Genomic DNA, 22,407 nt, shown 5'->3' on the forward strand with positions numbered 1-22,407 from the left:
CCCAAAATCAAGAATTCAGAAGAAATGTTGCTTTTCTTGTAAGAGAGACCTTCGTTCTTGTTTTTCTTTTTTTTTCACCTCAGAAAAGCTGTACACAGATACAGCCAGTTGCAAGTGTTTTATTTTCACTGTATCTGACCCCATGTGTCACAATTTCTAATTTAATGGCACTGGCGACCCTTTTATTCCCTCAGTGGAAGCATGTGGTGACAGCTATCGTAACAAACAGCCTCTTCACCCACATGCAACACATATGGCAGGGAGAAGACATCTGTACAGAAAAGGTGATCTGGAACAAAACTGTGTCACTGTGTTTTGCTCAATTCTTCCAGGCCATCAGAGTCAGTTCTTCAGCATGAGATGACTTATGATGCTCAGGAAGGTCACGTTGAATGGCTGTGCATTCGTAAAAGGCAAACTGTTTTTGAGTAATTTCATGCGCAGTGTGCAGCAACATTTATGAATGTGTATGGAAAGATGGAGATACAGATAGGTTGCAAAGATTTACGCACATTATGAATGTCCAGAAGCAATCAATTCAAAAACTATTTCCCATCATTGATTTTAATATATTTCTTCACATTTAAGTCACTAAAACCAACATTATGAAACAATCTAATTACTTTCGCTTTCATATTTCAAGCTATCATAAAAGTATGTTTTTTGGTAATCCAGGTAGAAAAGGTACAAATAGAAATAAAGGTTTTCATCTATTTAATCTTTCCCTTTGGTTATCTGCTACTTTCATGATTATTCCCGCGAGGGCTGTGCGTTGTTGACTATACATGATCTCACAACATTTTTTGGCTTTACCCAAAAATACAATATACATCACCATACTTTGAAATCTCCTCTGAAATACTGTTTAAAAGCTGAATTCAGCTTTATCATGCATAAAAACATACGTGTAGGATTTAGGCAAACTCTGCTAAACTCCGCTTTTCTTTTTCAACACACTTTTTATGTTGAACCAGGGAACTGCATCTGGCCATATTGGGGGGGGGGGGGGGGGGGCACCAAGCCCCCAACATCAACTCCCTCCACCCCGTGATCGTCTTTATTTTGTTCTAATGTTGACATGTAATTACATCGCATCATGTCTGTACATGTGCCACGTGTGCACGCAGGTGAGCTACACCCCCACCAGCTGACATAGAGTGTGCTTTGGAAATCGCCACGTCAACCACCTGTAAAACAGACAAAAATATCTGGCTTGAGATCAGCTCTTATTCGATAATAGGAGCAGCTCTAGGAGGAGAAGCAGGTGAAAAGTTTTCCTGCTCCGGTGTATAAAGAAAATGTATGTCGGGAAACACGCCCAGCTGAAAAATCACCTCCTCACCCATGTCATATGACTGCTTTAAATAGACGTTTCACGTCTAGCTTCCATCTTTTATAATACTCCTAAACTAGCTTGTTAGCAAGCTACCTGCATTCTCCATGTCTAAATTCCTCGTTTCTGTTGTACCTGAAACAATAACACGCATGTAAGCAGTGGAATTTTCTGGATAATTGGGGAAGTGAGTCTGTTTGCTGTGAGTGAGAGAAGTTAACTACAAAAAAGAAATAACATATAAACAGCCTAAAATACTGCTGTGACACTTTGTATTCACCAATCGCAATATGGCCATTTCACATATTGCAGGATACATCGAGTATATTTAATATATCTCCCAGCCCTTATTCCATCAAATAATTTGTCTTTATTAAAGAAGAATGATAAACACTAATATTGCAAATGGATAAAATATGACACCCCTCTCTAAACTTTAACTCTAAGCTTGTTTATAATTTAAGAAAAAAAAGTCTAATTCTGTTGTTTAAATTAAGTACAACAATATTACTAATCAAGAAAGTTGTTTTGTGGTATGATAGGGGTTTTACCTAAAACTTTTATGACTGTGAATATTACAATAGATTTTTACATATCTATAACTGTAATATTTCACAAAAATATCCTGCTAAAATTTTTTAAGTCTTATCTAAACGAAAATGCAGGGCTTTGTATCAAGTTCCAAGAAGCCAATGTGTTCAAAAGCATATGTTTCACCTTTAGTCATTTAAACCGGAGTGCAAGATATAAAGACATCTATGTCATTGTAATGCTGCAGATTAAAAAAAACTTAAATGCCAGAAAAACAGCAATCTGCAGCAACACTGAGGTTAGATATCATGATTGCCTAAGTGCAGAGTCATTTAACATCACCATCCAAATTCACAACACATGTGCAGCAGTTTTAGTTATATTTACATGTATGATGATCATTTATCAGAAAATCAAAAGCCACTAAATGGCTTCAACATTTTCTTACAATGCCCGAACTGTCATCGCAGCTGATGAACCTAAAGTTAGCCAGCTTGAATGTAAGTATGTTTCTTGTTGACAGACGCTGAAGGCTGTTGTACTTAACTAGGCACTAAGCCAGCTTTCATCCACACAAATAATTAGACTATTTGTTTTAAATGCTAACATTAATGTCTGGGTCGACCCTCTGGATTGGATATGCAGTCTGGGATCCTTTCTGCTGAGACTGATAAAGAGCGATTAAGACAGTCTGTTTTTGTTAAATGATACCAAAGTTAGTGTTGTTGTCTTCTAGTCCCTCATCACTTTTTTCCTTTGATTCCTCTATCACGCAACCTGCTCTATAGGACTGCCTCCTCTCAGTTAGTTGTATATAAACTCATTTCATGCATTAAGCAGAGTTCAAGAATCTATTCTAAACATTTCTATGGATATATAGATGTATTTTGAGCATACAAAAAGCAAAACATTTTTAGAAATGTATGAGTGTCTTCTGAGTTTCACCATTGATAGGTTGTTTTATTTATTTATTGATTTATTTTTGGCTATGTAAAAAAAGTGTTTATTTCATCTTTCTCCACTCCAAATCATCTTTAAAGTATCTGGAATTCAAAATATAATCAAAGAGAAATTACTTTCTTTTTCTTGATATTGGTCTTGCAAAAGCCACAGGAATTTGAGAGAAAACAAAATGCCTGTCAGGGCGAGCATACAAGAGGCAAAGGGGGAATCTGGTATGGCCTAAGCAAAGTCATAAAAATATTTTCCCTTTTATTTAATGTCGTCCATAATTCATTGCCAGGAAAAGCTAATCAATAGCACCTTAATGAAAACTTGAGCCATATTTTATTTTGCCGCAGAGAAGTCCCAGATCAGCATTTGTTGCCTTGTTATGTGCTGGTTTTCACCCTTGGGCTGTTTGACAGATGTGCATCACATTTGCAGATACCTTAAATATTTGCTCTCTTCAACCGCATTTGCTTTATCAAAATACCAAGGAGCAGGGGGGGGGGGGGGGATTTCTGGTGACAACAGCCGTATATACTCAAAAACTGAAAAGTGATCCAAAACTGTCTGTTTAATTCCCTAAAGTTTCATCTTGGCAACAACCTACGCTCAGTATGGCAACACAAAATAAATCAAAATGTCAAAGATGTAAATATTGACATACATAATGCATAAAACACATAATACATAAAATTAGGACATTTCTTTTGGATTTGAGATTTTAGGTATATCTTATTGCACATAATTTATTTTGCAATCTCAATGACTACCTGAGCCAAACACATTATGAGGCCCTCTTAATTATATCCAAGTTGCATCTGTAATGGCCCAGTTAACTCAACATGTACAAAATATACATTAGACGTTAAAATAGGTATAGAGGTAAAATCAAGATAATAATAATGAAAATAAAATGTATGAGAAACTCAGATCTGCAGATTTCCATTACAAAACCACACATTATTGCAACACATTATAGTGATATGTATTCTAAATTGCAAAAATACTTAGTCATTCATGGCAACAAATACTACAGACTAATCTGAAATGTGGCTGCAAAATGTGGAGATATTAGATCACAAAATTAAAATAAAATTTACAGAAATCGAAAAACTGTCTCACTGCTCCTTGTGGTGATTACCACAAAATGATAAAACATGCATCTCTGTATGTGCATGTTTATTAAGGTATGTTACCACAATCATAACTACTGTCAGGGTCATTCAACATACTTGAACATTTGAATAATGCACTCTTTTTTGTTTTACTTCCAATTCATATTGTCGAATAAAACTGACATTTATGCACAAAGGTGTAAATAAAAGTGAAAACGGAGCTGCTTGCAAACAGACTAGTGACATGCAATGCTAATTGTTTCCAGTGATCCTTGTCAATGTACAGAATGCTCTGGTTCCAGTCAACTATCTGAGAGCTCAAACTACAATTACAAGGGAAAAGGTCATTTTTCATGCTCTGGAAGGCTTCCTAATGAACTTGTTGCCATCCATTTAACGCTACTCTCCAGTCCACTAAAACAACCTTTCTATTTCCACTAACAGCCGGCTTCACTTGACAGAGGAAATGACTGCAAAACTTAAGGAAACTTGTTTAGTACCCGCTTTGAGAGTAAACAGTTATTCATCAAAAAATAATAATGTCTCAAAGGTCAGGCCATAAAAAAAACAATATCTGCCCTCTTTCCTTTGCCTACTGCATAAGTTACTTTTTGATGGCAAGAGGCTGAGTTTAAAAAAGACAAACTCCAAAGGTTATATTGTCAAGAGTTTGAGAGATTGTTTTATAACTTGAAATTAAATACTAATTCCAGTGTCAAAACAGCTGACTATCATTGTGACGAAGTCCATCATTATAATGATCAGCTTACACCACACTGAAGTTCTCTTTCATATGGAATTACGTGAGGGTATGCAGAGCTGTCCAGCAGCTACACATATTTTGCCTGTATTTGCATTGTCAGCCTGAGGTGAGAGGGTGGAGACCTGCCAAATGTAAGGCTCTGGGCCAGTGCCATGACAGCTGACAACTCAGGCAGGCCCTGTGTGCAGCGCTGCACTTCTAACAGCCAAGATCCCAGATCAAGTAAATCCAAATCAGAGAGTTAATATGCCTCTAATGTGAAAATTCATATTTCTACTCTGTAGCGTTTCATGTTCAAAAGGGAGCACATGTCATTTGGCACGCCTTCATATAACACTAAGGCTTCCATCAGTCAATGATTATTGCAATGAGGAATTAAAATCCCTTAACACAAAGCAGCCAACACCACATTGCACTGGCTGTCAGAATTAACTAGTGGAAGTGACCTCAGCCTATACATACTGAGAGAGGAGGAATCACATTTGATTAGTAAGATAGAAATATTACATCGGACATGCGTTCATTGTTGATTAATATAGAAACAGAAGAGCATGTTCCATTGTTTCAAATCCCAGCCCTGTCCTTACTTTCTTTATATACACCTGGTGCTTTTTTAGCTCCCATGTTCAAGTATCTGAAATAATCGCCAATCACAGCCATGCCAGTGATCTGTTAGGATGCAGCCAAGCTGTCTAGTTAGAGTCTAGTTTGTCAGTGAAGACTTGCTGAGGGAGGCTGTGCTGAACTGTTAGTCTTCTCCCCCCGTATGGCACGCTGTGTTTACACCGATCCCTCAGGCCATTTGTTTGCAGCACTTCCTTGCCCCACAGCACCATGCATAATGCAGGAATGAAAATGTTAACAGTGGCAAATAAAATCGGCAAGGTGCCCCCACAAATCAGGGCAGTTTAGAAGCACATTTAATCATCCGTGCATCGGGGACAACGCATAGCAATTAATTGTGGCATTTCAAAGAAGATCAGGACCCAATTTTTCCAGGGCCTTTCAAGCTCCTTGCTCAGTTGCCCCATCCACTGCAGTGGTCTGTGTGTGTGTGTGTGTGTGTGTGTGTGTGTGTGTGTGTGTGTGTGTGTGTGTATCTCTTTGAAACATCTCCACATTTTGGCCCAATTATGTTTATCGTCTCTTTGCTCCCAAGTAGATTAGAAAAGAAGTCTTGTAGCATGTTGCATAGAGTTGCATCAACAGCACCCACCCAGCAAAAAGAAATAACAAAAAACAGGCATTGTTTGAAGAGGGTCTCATATGTATACACACAAGAAGTAATTCCAACTTGGTCTTGCATTGCTCCAGTATGCTCCAAGACAAACAAGTTACAGCACCATATGGCGATGTCAGGAAAATAAATAATTTAGAGAAATTCATGTGCGGTGCACAGATGAGCAACTGCAGAAATACCAACACAAGCTTTCTCATACTTAACCCGTCTAATAAGAGCCCTCAGCGGGGGGCCACAAAGAGACAACCACAATATCGAGCCTTAACCGGATTGAAAACTACTTTGGAATCTCAAAGACCGGGACTGGCAACTGTCTCTGGATGTAAGGACGGCATTTTGTGCAGATACAATCTGCAGCGCCTTTCAGCACTTCCTGAACACGAGACAGTCTAATCTAATGAACTGGGAGGTAGGGATGGGGGCAAAATCTGCTCAGGCTTTTAGTGCAGAGCCAGGATGCTCACATCTTGCTGCAGTCAAAAATCCACTTGTTATTTTTATTCCTGCTGAATTTTCCCTGAGGTGTGCTCTGTGTGGCTTGAGTCATCATTGTTCAAGTCTTTAGAGTTGAAAGAAAAAATAAAAACAGACACGAGCTCACACAGCTGATGGCAAGGTTATAGCCACTCAGACACGGGGGCACTCGTTTTCTGCCAACCCTAGGGAAAACTCACAGAGGGCTCTGGAGAGGGAGAACAGAGATGTGCCATGTTGCTGACATGGCAGCCGTCACGTCATACTAACTGGTAAGAGTGATGTGCACAGACAGCACTGAGATTTGTGGAATACTGTAGTAGCTCCCAACTATAACTCTGAGTGGATTATTGGACCCACGACAGCCTGTTTTTGCTTCTAAAATTAAAAAAGCGCATAAAGAAAGTAAAAGCTGTGAAGCACAATGTGGTCATGAACAGTAACACATAAAACCAGTGAAATCTGGAGGTGACTAGACAGAGTGATGACTATTTACCTCTGAGGTAATCTCTTAACTACCAGATTTTAACTGATGCAATTTCAATACAGTACTTTTTATCACATGCTGGTGATTTTACAGGCTCTAAAACATATTATACATTTTATTAATTGTGCCAAGATTTCTATCTGTTTGTATGGAGAAAGGAAAAGAAACTGCTGGGTCTGTAGAGACTGCGTGCAGTTAGCAAAGGACTGATCAAACAAAACGAATAGCAAACAAACAGCCTCAGACTGACAGCACTAATTAATGCATGTATCGTACAAAAATGAGCAACAGGCCTTTTTAATCTGAGAAAGAGTAAGATTACTAAGACATTGCTGAGAAACTGCAACTGCATCATTTGCTTTTTTAATAGGACAGGGATTGCAAAAAGTTTTGTTTCACCTCGTAAAATCATTTTATTATTTTTTATCCTCCATGTCATGTGCAATTTCTACTTAATAACTGTAGCACATAAAAACTGGACTGTTGCTGATGAAGAAATCTGTATCATGTCTGTGTAAAACCCAGATCTTCTGAAACACAGTCATGTTGCTCTGAATGATTCATATTTGATGCTAAATTTCCCATCCGAATCAGTTAGAAAGATCCATGAAAAACCACAAGTATGCATCACTTTAAACTTTTCTTGGCTAAATTATAAGGATCATCACAATCATTTTGTTGCATTACCAGGGAAAGTGATCATTATAAATCTACAAGAAGCACAACAAGCAGAATTTTGCTCTGATTCACACTAATAATTATCCACTGAGCATGGATAGTGAACGGATATTACAGTGTGACTGATACTGTGGAGAGCAGCGGCAGATAACATTTCTTTTTGGACAAAATATGCGCCGTTTAAGTAGTCAAATCACACATAATAATTACAGCTTAAAATCTGAAAGCTCGTGTGTAAGATCTGCGTAACATCAAATCATTTAGGTTTTGATAAACACACTGAGTTACAGCCAGTGATATCACAAACTATAAACGGGTATGAGAAGCTTTAAAACTTTCAAATGCTATTGCCATACATCACTCCGTCTTTCAAGGACTACAGGTACAAGAGCATGTGCTGTTATCATTTTCATGACTTGTGAAAGTGCAGGCTTTTAACGTAATGTTTCTCTCTTTAATGTGTGCACATCAGAACAAAGCAAGCCAACAAAATAAGCAAAACAAAAAAAAAAAAGATGGCTTGAGTTGCTCCACATCCGTGATAAATCACTGCCACTTTTATAGCCTCTAATAAGTTGATGCAAAGCCATTTTTCTTCCTGCCCATCGTTCAAACATTTAAGGCATATTTACAAGGAACTTGTTAAAATATTTAATAATATTTAGTGGCAATTTTGGAGCAGCCTGTCATAGTGGAATTTACTGTCTTTAAGTGTTTATAAAGGTGATGACATGAATAACAAAGTGTCAGATTTTCCTCATTTGCATGGACAGGCCATAATTCCTGATACCTTGCTTGAAAAAAAAAGAGGTTTTTAACAAAACGAGTCATAAAAGAAGCATTCAAAGTGAATGATGGTAAAGACTCTTCCACAAAGTCGCACCACAGAGACAGCCCCCCCCCCTCACTCTACAGATGCCTATGAGATCAAGTCAGCCAATAAAAGGACATATATCCTGCTGCTTTGACTTATTTATCCTGTGTGGATGAGCTCAAGATGGAACATCTCCTATAGGCAAACTTAATTAATTGTGATAAAAGGGCTAATTTAGAGTCTGCAGAAGAAAAGTGAGCCAAACAATAATATTCCCCACAAATCATTTGTGCTCGTCAAACATTTCCTCCATAACTTTCTATTTCAAAGTCACTCGGACGTGAGGCTTTTGTTAAGGAATCTCGCAGAGCCAAACAACCTCCCACACAGCTCTGCCATTCTGCCTGCACTCCTGACTGAAATCATCTGATGAACTTCCAGATGCTTCGTGTTAAAACTCACTTGTCCTCTGTTGGATTTGGACAAGATGATGGCCGTGTTACAGGCCACTTCTTCCAGCAGATTCAGTGGTTTCCCCAGTAAGAAGCAGTGACCTAGCCCTGCCCTGGTTGTCCCAGTCAGAAAAGGGCCTCCGTTGACACTGATTGCAAGGCTATGAGTAGTCTCTCCCCTGTGCCCTCTCAGTGCAACTCTAATTAATAGCCAATTCATCTTCTCTGATCTGAGCCAGCACATGGAGTAATATATCGTTAGTTTGGCAAGCGAGCTATTAAAGTGTAATAACCAAGTACCAGCACTCGATTTGGAAGAGTAGCACATACTTAACCATGAAGTGGAAACAATTAATTTATTGGAGGATCTCCTGTAACCAATCATTTACTAGCTCTCACACTGTGATGCAAAAGCCATCTCCTGTTGTGTGTGGCACAAGTCAGTGACATATTTTGGGCTCAGTGCCTCGAACCTCTTGCACTACGACCAGTAATGTAAGCCTCATTTAAGCACCAATGTCACACTTTGTGCCTACATAAAAACCCTCCAAATGGCCACATGAAAGGTAAAAAGTTCATTACAAATGGACCCAATCAATGACAGATTACCTAACCAATAGGAAGTGCTTCTTCAAGGTTAATAACAGTTAATTCTCAATGCTTGAAATGTTCTTTTACTTTTTTTTTCTCTTCTTATTACTTTGTACTAACACAAAATATTATAAATGGTGCAAATGGATGAAAGATAATATAAGCCAGAAGAAAATCAGGCTTGAAATATTTTAACTTTTTGCAGACCGAAAGTCAATTAGCTATCCTTTTATTAATAATGAGCTGTTGACAAATTTCTCAACATGTTATTAAAAAGAAAAATAAATGGTTGGATCATTTTAAAGCAAAATCTTCCAAAAAAACACTGTTTCTGCAATATTACATTTACAGCCAAATATCACAGAAAAATTATTTCAAAATCCATCTCTCAGATATCAACGATGATAATTCATACTGTCAAAAATTCATACTGCCCATAATTACAGTACAAGAGTCACACAAGCTTATTGGTTCAGTTATTTCAAGGAAAAAGTCTGAAACAAAAGTAAACATCCAGACTTCTTTCATACAATTAAGATGGACAATTAATAGGGAAGGTAAACCCACTGTGTCTAGTTTCTCAATAATGTACCTTGGAACAATAAATCCATCCTTCAAACTCTGATAATTGCAGGAAATAAATGAAAATACATAAGGCTCGCAGTGCTTTTGGCCTTCCTCTGAAGCAAAACATTTAAAACCCATTATTCTTTTTGCAAGAACTAATGACGTTTTTGTCTCTTCAGCTTAACGCACTAATTGACACTTTTTTTGGAGGATAGTCGAGATGGAAAAATAAGTACCCCCTTAAAGACCCAACTCCCTTGTTCATTCTTCTAGCTTTAAGTCCCTTATTAATTAAACTTTCACCAAGTCAGGAAATTTTATTAAAAAGATAAAGTCTGCTGTACCGTAAAACAGAACTAGCCTATTGTCTGAAGCTAAATTTTTATTTCTATAAATAAGGAAGACTTTTTTTTTTTTTTGTAATACCTTCAGAGGGACTGGGACCAAAGGATCCACACAGTACAGTAATTAGAGGGAGATTTTCACCCCAGTACTCTAAAACTGGTCAGCTTTAACCAATACCCTTTGCTCCAACTGAATAAATACCCTAAGACTGTTCATTTTAGCATCATGGGATATTACTTACTGTACAGCAAACAGAGGGAGCATCATCACACACAGAGAGAGACGAAGAATAAATATGTGTTTTGCCATCAACGCCTGTCTAGCCATACATGTCAGACATCCGGGCACACTGCTGTTCAGAGAGGAAATAAAGCTGCAGCCAAATATTGACTGCAGTTTTATGATCAGTCATCCACATGATCAATCAAATCCCTCTTGTGTCATTAACTTTGCAACTATATTTGTCAATCAGCATCATAAGGAAGTGAATTTGTGGCTCCAGTTAAGATTCTGTTGCAACTCTGCTGTTTAAGAAATTAGAAGATTGTTTTAGTGCCTAAGATTCTATTATACACTCTTTGATGAGGAGTGGTATATACAGACTGTTGATCCCTATCATTATGAACTTCTTTCAACCACAAACACTGAGTTAGTGTAAAAGATCTTCAGGCACGGCTGTGAGCATGTATGAAGAAGCTGGAGAAGGTCCACAATACATTTACTAAGTGGACGTTTAACCAGCAGTGTGATGATGTCGAGTGGCCTCCAATATTGAGGCAGATGTTTATGGAAACATCCAGATGCATTCATTTGACCAAAAAGTCATGTATCATCTGCAGAGGATCACTGCGCCACACACAGTCACTGCCATACAGGCAGCAAATCACAGCCAATTAAGAACCATTTAAACTTACAAGTCAAGCATCACTTGTTGTGCTGTCCATAATGAGGTTTTATAGGAAGGAGCAGTTACAACTGGCAGTGCTGGTCCTGTGATGAATGGTTAACTTTACAGGGAATGTGGCCTGAGAGAGAAAAGCGGTGTCTTCAGTTATTCTGGGACACAAAAAAAAGAGGATACGAGAGGTTTGAGGAAGCTGCATGTTTGATCCGATTCCATCATTTCATGAGAATCACACTTTTAACTTATTCTGAGAGATAAACAGTTCAGGCCTGTTTCCCAAATTTTTTGTGTCACTTTTCTGTTTTCTGCAAATGAGATGTCACTAATATGTACTGGAATGCTGTGTGAACAGACAATTTGATTGGCCACGAAGAACTTAATGATGTATACCAAATGTGAGGGGACAGCTTCTAAGCGCATTTTTTTGCAGACAAACATAGCTGTTGACAACATTTTCCACCCAGTTTGCCATTTCTGTCAAGCTGAAAATCTAAAATTAAGGGCAAAATCTCTCCTAGGTAACACACCCATTAGCAGATCATGTCCTATTAGCATTTTGCTATAAATGGTCAAATCGTTAGGACATATTATGAAAAGATGCCACTAGAACAGAGGGAGATAATAACTAAAAGAAAAACAGATTCCTGCATGCAATTTGTGGGAGCAAACCACTTCATTTTCTTTTACATAATTAAAGAAAACACAACTCAAACAGTGCATGTTACTTGTTTTCATAAAAATCCATCCACATTTTCTTACAGGAACTTTGCTGAACTGTTCTTCAGTGCACATTGCAGCATATTTGAACTTGACTTGTGCCATGGTGAGTTCCTGTGAGCAGACCCGAGTCATCTTTAAACGGCTCCATTTAAAATGCAATTTGATTATCTGCCAAATTGCAACCAAGTCTTTCCCTCAGCAACTTGGGGATGGGTGCGGTGGGTAAAATTTTTAATTAGCATTTATGCATAAAAGAGAGGTCTTTGTTGCGATGCATTTGAACGCAGCATCCCAGAATGACCACCACTTTCAAAGAGTCATCACCCAAATGATTTCGAACTAATAGATCCAAAGGGAGTGGGGCGGGCCTGGCATGGATGGGTGTGGGAATCGTAGAGGTCTTCAGTGGCACGAAAAAGAACCCACAGGACATGGCATGTTTAAATAATCCAAAACTTTTCTTTAATCATAGTTTAGAAAATTGGCTGGAACCTTCAGCAGGAGACAGCTGTTCTGCCCCAGAGCTGTTTAATGAGATTCACTGAGGGTTTCCCTTAAAATATTTACGCTGTCCCATGGCACGGCAATATTGTCTTAGAATGAGGAGATGAGAGCCAAGGAGGTGTGTTGAAGTTCTCCTAATCAATTTACTAATTACTGGAGCAGCAATAGGAGAGGAGAGAGAAGTCCCTTCTGGCAAGCTGTATTCTAATAAATGCTTAAAAATTTATTTACTCCCTTAGCCAAGAGGAATTCTGAAGTGGGATTACAGCAGAGAGATGATTGAGAAAAAGAGCAGCGCTGTGGTTGAGGTCGCAGTCAAAGGAGCAAGGAGAGGTCTCCAAACATAAAAGGATCTCTCAGGACCTGCACCTTTGCATCTGCTCAGAGAACTGAGATGGCAGACTCTTACAGACTTGGCAGGAAAAGACCTGACTGCAACGGCTACATATCAACAAATATTAATGAGACTTCTGGCTCTTGCATAATAAAATGGGTTATAGTGGGAGTTGTAGCACTGACCCTAAAATCTAAATAAAACTGAGGAGTATATAATGTACACTTGTAATCATTTAGAAAGCACTTTGATACTTAATATTACGGCGGCAATTGGTTGGTTTCTTTCTTGGTGCAGGAGGGCAGGAGATCCAGACATTACACCAGACGTTAGGGTTGGGTGTCTGAAGTCACCTTTGGGCCCTCTGGCACAGGTCTGACCCCTGCTTACAACCTCTTGGACTGTATCTGTCATAGGACACAGCCCACATCTTCCTCAGGGTTGAGGGCAAAAGCTGCCCCATCTTTTCAATGCCACATTTTCCATAAGACCCTTCCCTCTCCAAGGTGTGTAGCCAATAGGATTCAACTTGGATCAAGAAAGGTTAAAGGTCACTGTGAACTGAACCTACGAAGGGCATCATCATAAGAAAATCACACAACACTATGGCAGAACTAGACAGTGGGAGTTAAAGGGGCTCCATGTCATAGTATTTCAAGCTTTGGGGGGGTGTCACATAACCTCTTTGTGATTTTGCTTTTGTGCTATTACTATGCTATTACTATGCTATGACACATCAATAGAAAATAACTAAATCAATCATAAGACTTGTGACTATTTGCCGTTTCTTTCCATTTCATTTGTTTCCTCCAATCAACTTGTTTTTTAACTCCCACAGTCTCTCCGGTGCGGCTCAGCGCTTGGATCTGAGCACAGTTCCTGTGAGGATTGAGGCAAAAACAAAACCACAAAAAACCTGTTGCTGTGACATTTTGTTCCCTCTCACCTCAACGCATGCCAGTCACAATGGACCAGTGTGTGCGGGATCTGTGTTCACATCACCATGGTGATGGCTCCCTGTCTCCCAAGCCTCCCCAAAGGTTGTTGGATGGTTGGCGATGGGGAGGAAGGGGCAGTAAGGGAGCAGGTTGCCAACATTACCTAAACCAAAATGCTGATAAGTGGCTGAAGAAGACTTTTATCTACAAGCTTCTTCCATGTTGATCATAACAGCGACAGGGTTAGGTCCACTATGGGTAAAACAACTAACCTCAACTTGCAGTTAAAAGAAGAAACTGACACCAGTGCAATCAAAAGAGCCTGACATGTTGCTGGGAAAGCGTTTCACACCTAACCTTTAAAAGAGAAAAAAATAGAACAAAATAGTGTAGGTTCGTGTGCAAAGGTCTGAGAACATCTGTGTCTTGGTAAATCATCTTTACATGACAGAAAGGCTCAGACATGGCATTACACTGCACAAGAAGACAAAAGGGTACATCAGAATCACACCATCATCTCCAGCTTCATTTGCTTATATTTCTCTGTTGTCCCCTTCTTGGACAAATAAGCCAAAACATGTCAAAACACAAACACAGAGTTCTTAGTGATCACATGCACTGGTAGTGTGAAGAATGCCAAATGACAGAATATCTGAAGGATATGTTTCACTTTCATAGAAAAAGTATACTGAACTGTCAGCATTTCCAGTTCAAGTAATTGCACAGATGCAAGTTATTCTTTTTTTCTTTATCTTTCAGCCATTATCTGAGATTCAACCGTCTCCAAACATATTTTTACTGTGTGAGAACACAAGCACAGATAGAAATCTGATTAATTGTATACGGTTTTTTAAAGTCAAGAAAGCTTTTGGAGGTGTCATAATGGCTAGTAGAGTGAAAAACCACCACAACTGTGAGGATTCTGAAATAATTAGATCTTTTTTTTTTCCTTCGGATTTCATTGACAGTACCCAAAGCAAGAAGCACAGGATATGCCCAACAGTGTTACAAAACATTTCTTTAAAGGGTTACAAAATATTTTTATTGGTTCTATTGAAGAGTAGCCTAACAAAACACTTTCTACAAGTAAACAATTAAACATGTCTGAAATTATTACATTTATGTTTAATTACAATATTTGCATGTGCAATAAGTGCTGGATGTGCAGCCATAACATACTGTGTTGCAATAGAGGCACCACTGGGCTTCAGTGTCTGGTGTGTCTGGTGCATTTTAGTTCATGTGATTGTTTCTTTTCATTCCTTTGAGACAAGTGCATCCATGTAGTGTAAAGATGTTGCTATATCTATTTAATATCGTAAATTATGTACCAAAAATAAATAAATAAATAAATAAAAAAATAACCCCCCACCCCCAACTGTCATGCAGACATATTCTGAGGTTTTGTTTTTTTTTTCACTGATTGCATTAGCTGAAAATGGGGTGTTGGGAATAAGAGCTCCCCTAGGACTCCTTCATCCACCCCATCATGCCATACTCACACATACACAAGCACACACACCTCCACAAGTACATCTGCAGTTGTTGGTTGTTTGATTAAAAGTGACCAGCTCGTGAATTTTGACGTTTCACTGAAATCCTAACTTAAAATAATTCATGATTAACAATAATATAATCCAAGCCCAAGTAACAAAACAACCACAGTCTAATAAGAAGGTGAAATATGAACAAAGATTATTCTTTCATTCATTAACTCACGGCCTCTATGTAGCTGCCTAATATTATGAAAATATCCACATGCAATACTATTTTTCAATAATACAACGTCAATATATCTAACAATTAATATAAAACTGCTTCATTATATAGAGCAAATCTGATGTGTATTATTTAAGGCTGCATTCCACTTCTGTGCACCTGTGCATGCTTGTTAGTTGCAAAATACAGTTGTGTTCATATGTATTCATACCCTTTCATTAAAGAAAAGGCTGAATTTACAATAGTCACTTAAATAACTGGAGACTTAAAAAGGGAACAACAATTAAAAATTTGCAAAAATATAATTTAGTAATATAAGACACTGTTTTTTTTTTTTAATTTAATTGAGTTGAAGAAAGAAAAACAAACAAACAAAGAAATTGGTCCTGGACAAATTAGAGCATTTTTCTGTTGAACAGTGGGACAAAATACCTGTCAACAGGTGCAGAAGTCTGACTGAGAGGAACAGAAAACACCTGACTGTAGCGGAAACATTAAAGGATTGTTCAACAAAATATTAGTTTATGAGTGATGTAATACGTAATAAATTATCTTATTTGTTTGCTTTTTTTTTAAAAAATATTTCTATTGAAACAAAATTAGAAAATAATGTAATGATTTTCATAAAATTTTTATTTATTATTACTTTTGTCAATTTTAGCTTATTTTATAAGCAGCTGGTTTTTTTTCCTTCTTGAATGAAAGGGTATGAATAAATATGAGCACAACTGTATGTATATATGAGAATTTTCTCAAACTGCCTTCAATAAGGCATTCTATGATTTTCATGATGTTAATATAACACATATTGATACTAATCTGGTTAAATATGTTTGTTTGATAGCCAAAACAACAACCAAAAAAAGGAAAAACCAGCATTCCATACTCGTATTGCCTTTCCATTGCCATTACAGGATTGGGAATACCAAGAAGCATGTGATCAATCATTTGTGTTTCCGCTTTGATGTCATCAGTTGAGGTGTGTTCATGGTAAAAGCTTCATCGAATTACCTGTTCAGAATCTTTTTAAGTGCTTATTCATCTCCAAACTGTTCTTTGAAAAGCTCCTTTCCAATGAACACCCATTGTCTGTGCAACTGTTGCAATTCCTACTCTTCTTGGTCATCACTTACTCTCCTTACACAATGTCAAAGCTGAGTGGACACATTCAAACTACAGGATCAGATTAATACAACACATCTCTCTATTAGCACTTTTGTAATGCTTTGTAGGCAGGTGTACAGAGAAAGTTTACTGCAGCTTTGTATGGAAAATGATTTTGACCTTTTCACCCTTTTTAATGCTACTGCTAAATACATATTCTTGGGAATTTCTGTGTGCTGAGGAGGTACAATCTGATCAAATTTCATATTGACATCCACATTTATTGTCAGGGCAGCATATCAAGTCTGAAACAACAAAAAAAGCTGATATAAGGTAAATAAAATGTTCATAATAATCTTTTAATTTAGGAGACAAAAGAAAGGTTTATAAAAAACAAGATATACAATTATTCATTGTATAATTGTATATATATATATATATAATTATATATCTTATATCTATTTTACACTCAAGAGAATGTAATTTGTATACTTTTTAAAACCGGGTGATTATTTAGTGTTTTGTTTTTGTTTGTTTTGTTGTTTGTTTGTTTTTTACAATATATTCTAATGTGGGTTTGACAGGGACTAAGATTAATGTGCCAGCTATTCCTTCACTTTGTCTGACTAATGATAAGAAATATTTTAATATTACTAACATTGTATAATTTATGGAGTGACACAAGACTGGACTGTCAATTTAGTGCAGTATATAAATAAGCACTGCATTGGATTTCCATTAAAGTAACATGGCTGAACAACCACTACAAGTGACTGGCAATTTGTTAAATGAGTTAATTGGTCACCAGTTCATCCAATTCATCTTAAAGCATATGTCTGGACCCCACCCAAAGAGCACGGAGTTAGGCATGCACTACATTCAACTGTTAATTTGAGTGTAAATGCAAAACTCTTTTTTTTTTTTTTTAGTACAGTGACGGAGAAGCTTCATTTTGCTTTTTAATCAAGCAACGTTATTCTCACCTTTCCGGTTCTTCCTCTAAATTATTACTGACTGCACTCGGTCAAATACTGCTGTTTTCAGTCTGATGCAGATATGTTTACTCACTAAATGCCAGGTGGTGCAGACACTGAAAAGCTACAGGCTGGGGGAAAGGGCCTATAACCTTTACTCACTGTCTAAACGTCCCCACTTTCTCCTTGAACATCTATCCTTAACTGTGCTCCCTGTCCCAAAGTGGCCAGCTGGGAATGGTGCGTGTGTGCTGACGTCCCTACTAACCTTGGCCAGTGTAAGGATTACCGTGCATTTACACTCAATGCTCCTTCTTTCCTTAAGACTTATTAAGAATGATAATGAGCTCGGAGAGGGGCAGCTTGTCCCTTTTTCAACTCTGTGAAAGCTCTTCTTTCTGTCTGTTTCTCGTTGTTCACTTGTCTTATTCTTCTCTTTATCCTTCCTCTCCACCCTCTCTGCAGCCTCTCTCCTCCCCAGTCCATGCCTCTGCCTCTGCCTCTGTCTTTCCTCATCGTATTGAAAGGACCCAGGACAAATTACCAAAAAGGCCATTTTCATCTATGAACTGCAGGATTTAATCGATACTTATTTCATGCCTTCAAAATCAACCCTATATTACAGTTGTCTGTGTGATTTGTTTATTTTGCTTTGGAATATTCCTTCAGTTGAAGAGATGGGGGGGAGCACGGGATGCAATTCACCTTGAACCTCTATTATATTGGATTTCTCTACTGGCTGATCAAGCATGCAAAAAGGACATTTCCTCGGCACTAAAATAAAAACAATAATGATGATTAAAAAAACATGTGTGCGCTTTGTGCTGGTATAACAGTACGCCTTGACGGCAGTATATTTTTACAAGGAAAACACTATGGTGGTGACAGTGTGCATTTGTATACAAAATCATTACACTGAGGGCATTTGATAAAGCTTATGTGCCAAGAAACAAAAGTAATGGCTCCTGGAGCCTGTCAAACACCGCTTGGGATTGCTGATGCTTATTTGACATCAAAACCTGAGGTCCACGAGCAAGGTCAAACGGAGGAGGAATACACAGGGGTTTCATTCTACACACACCCCTTGACAGATGCAGATGCTTATGAGACATGAGACATTTCACTCACAGATAGAAATGTATGTAACAAGAATGTAGGTGGCATCAAACACTGATTAACCAGTGAGATTCAGCTTGATGAACAAGAAGTGATGCGTTCCAGGCAACGCTTCATGTCTGTTTAAGAGAAAGAGAAACTGAAACCCAAAGGAGGCCACCCTGAAACACTGAACTAAACCCAAAACAGCGGAAAATAGACAACGAGCACTTCAGCTTTTTCACCTCATGAAATTTACCGAGCTTTACTTTTACATACAGTGACAACGAAGTGCTAAAGGAAGAGAGGTGAAGGAGCAAGCGAAAGATGAGGAGAAGCAGTTTGTTTGACAGATGGATACTGCAGCGTTTAATCAGTGCTGGGGAGAAATGAGAACCCGCACCACCAGTCTGACAGCAAAGGCTGGATGGTGTCCAGTTAGAGATGGACCTCTGGACAGCAGACACATGCCATCACATTCCCGTGCTACACCGAGGGAGCACACTGAGGAAGCTGGAAACTCCTTCCCGTTACAGCTCTCTTTGGGAACTCTGTATGATAGTGCATATACAATGCAGTGCACTGTTGTTTCCTGCAGTGTCACCTGCTGTTGGTTATTATTTTCGGTGACCTCATGAAATAAAAGGCATCACGAGAGCAAACTTACCTTTAGACTGGCCAATGGTTGCTATTCAAAACACACAAAATGCAGGCTGATTTCATGTCTAAACATGTGTTTTTAAGCTTGCCGGTGTAAGTGCCAAGTGTGAGCTTGCTTTGCATGCATGAATACATCTGCAACAGTTAGGCTGAACAGCTGCTGCATCATGAGGATACCATGAAACAAAAAATACTTCAAAAGCACACACTGTGTGCAGAATACATCTCTTTTTTTTTCCTCTTTCTTTCCTTTTTTCGCTCTTCACAAAATAAAATGATCTGATCTCGAAATGATTTGTTAAACAAATCAAACAAAGAGGACACAGGAGCTAAAAAGATGAAAAAAAACGTTCATGTTTACCTTGTGTTGTACTAGCAGTTGCATTTTAATATAGAAGATGGCTTTCCTTGAATGATCTGTTTAACCAAAGACAGGAGGGAGAGAAAAAAAAAAGGATAATTAATTACTTTTGTGAGCTATTGCACAGGAGAGACAATAAAGCTGCCTGGTCGCCATGGATATGACATATTTGCTCTGAAAACAACACAATAATTAGCAAAGGCGAAAGATCCGGCGAGAATATGAAAAATCCGGGTTTAAAGTGCCAGTGATCTATTCCTGTCCTCATCTTCATCCCTGAGAATAACAACAAACATAGTGGAAAGCACACAGCAGACATTTATAAACACACTAACAGTGACCATTATAAAAACATGCTAAATGAAATCTCATAGCAGAGTGTTTTGTGGAAATGACAACAAGCCAAGCATGTTCATAGAGTTTTAATAGACTGTTTGTTCTACTGTAGGTGGAAGTCAGAAGATCTGCCTCAAACTCACAGGGGCAGGGATGGAAATACGTTTAACACAGCAAACACACTAACTATGCCTGTGTGTAGTGTCAGAGAGGTGACAGTTTCCACTATATTTTGGACAAAATGACAAGATAATTCATAATTGTTAGTGCTTTAATTTTAATCAAGCCATGCATTTGTATATTTCAGTTCCGGTTATTTTCACAGCCAAATGCCACAATTACACGCGCATTAAGATGAAATATTTTTAAAACTCGCTGAAAGTTTCATTAGCAGAACTTCCGCAATACAACCTTTGAAAATTGATTACATTTATAGTAGTTCCTCTGTTTACAGTAAATGATGTTGCACGGAGGTGACTACCTGTTTAGGAACAAACGAAAGACTTTCACTAAGTTTTTCTGTAAAACTGGGATTTCTGCTTTTTTTTTTTTTTTTAATAATTTATTTTTTCTAAAGTGTCCGTTTACAGCAAAAGCACATTACAGGTCGAGGCTTCAGAATAAGCAACAACAGCGGCATGTTTTCACCTCGCCTTTCATGCTCCTTTGGGAATGGGAGCGATGAATTTGAGCTCGCTTTTGGAAAAAAAAAAAAAGTGCGAACTTAAGAGGAAAAGTTTAACCTTTGTGCTTCAACTTTTTAAGGCAACTGTCGCTTGGTCGTGAGCACTTTCGCCAGCTTTTCACTTGGCCGCGGTTTGAATGATTAAAGTTTGTAGAAAGACGGAGGCTGTCGCCGGCTTTTCTGAAGGTACAGTAGGTTGAGTCAGAGCCGCTCCGGACCTGCTGCTGCTGTTGCTGTCGGCGCTGCTGCTGTGCCGACACTGGAAGTCACACCGTGCCAACCGAGAAGTCCTCACGTCAACTCTTTGTCCTCTAGTAACATTTTATAAAATGTTAAATACTCCCCGGTAATTATCTTTTGTCGCTGTCACTGCTGTGGCGAGCAGCACTTTGATGTCCATGTCTGTGTAGTGTGTAGGGAAATGAAATGAGCGTTAAGTAGTTGAGAGGATAGGAAAACTCTTACCTGTGCTACTTCGCTGTCTTTCGCCGACTTCCAGATAAAGATATCTGCGTATTTACAGGACACGGATTGAAAACTGTCATTATTAAACTTCCGACCTTTTTTTTTTTTTCAGTTTTTCAGGTTTTATTGTAGCATTTTCTAATTTCTTACGGGGCGAGTCGCCCGGAAGATCTGCCCTGGAGACCGGCTCCAAGTGGGAAGAGGAGTCCCTAATTGAATTTCTCGGTTTGCAGGTGTTGCTTGGAAAACCTGAACTGGAGTTTAATGATTTTCTTTTTTTCTTTTTTCTTTTTTTTTCTCAGTTTACAACTTAGAAAAATAGCTTTGTCTTTAAGTATCATGTAATGGAGGGATGGTTTTGTTCAGATTAATTTACAGTGTGATATATTACTTTTAAATGCCATTTTTACAGCTGACCAATACAACTGAAGTACAATATCATTTTAATATCATGCCAATATACGGTGGTTTTTTTTATAAGTGCAGTATTGTATTTGGCACATAAAGTAATTTTTCATCACCAGACTAACACCTCTCTTTATATGACCTTAAATAGTGAAGAATCAATACTAGTTTACATAAACTTAATTATGTAGGTTTCTAAATTGCAGCTGAAAACCTTCTGATTTATAGTGTTCTCCATTGCAATATAAATACTCTAAATATATTTATATAGTCCCAATTCTGTAAACTATCTGAATGGCCTTATTTCCAAATATTAAATAATTCAAGAAAGGTTTAGCTTAATCTACAATTAAATACAGAATTTTCAGCATCATGTTTAGTCTGCCAAGCTGGTACGTAAACACAGCATGTCAGGGTACTTGGTTCATGTGGGGCTATGTCATTTAGCCAGTCAAAGTTTTCTTTCACACTGCACCAAAAGCTGCTTAAACTCTAAAAAAAACAGAGATCTTTGTTTTTGTTTGCAAGGAGCCCTGGTTTTGGACTTCATGCAGCTTGTTCTGGACACACCATCTTCTGTGGTGTCCAAGAGCGATTGTTTGATTGGTCAAAAATTTGAAAGCGTGGGTTTAATATTGAAATGTGGGTATACTAAAAGATGTCATTTTCACTTTTCTTTTTTCCACTTTTGTTCACTGATGTGAAAGACTTATCAAGGTGGAATGGATCGTTTTACCACCTGGAACACCTGGCTGAGGTGCACAGGAGGTACAAAAAATCTAAATGACACATGCAAGACGCACATGAACAGAGCCCCTCACAAGCCCTGCCCCATCGCAGATTAAGCTTTTTGTAAAATTTTTAA

The 22,407-nt window shown here is 38.1% G+C and overlaps 1 protein-coding gene across 1 annotated transcript in view; it reads right to left on the reverse strand.

Annotated features, from left to right (window-relative positions):
* The window catches only part of casz1 (castor zinc finger 1), a 175,004-nt gene extending 153,796 nt beyond the window's left edge, over nt 1-21,208 (reverse strand). The window contains exons 1-2 of the mRNA XM_079239669.1: nt 21,138-21,208; nt 19,652-19,707 (exon numbers count right to left, since the gene is read on the reverse strand). The gene's annotated coding sequence lies outside the window, so the exon portion shown is untranslated. The remainder of the gene's footprint in view (nt 1-19,651; nt 19,708-21,137) is intronic.
* Between the last annotated feature and the right edge of the window lie 1,199 nt (nt 21,209-22,407).

The sequence above is a fragment of the Telmatherina bonti genome, assembly GCF_933228915.1.
Source record: "Telmatherina bonti genome assembly, chromosome: 4".
Taxonomy (NCBI): Eukaryota; Metazoa; Chordata; class Actinopteri; order Atheriniformes; family Telmatherinidae; genus Telmatherina; species Telmatherina bonti.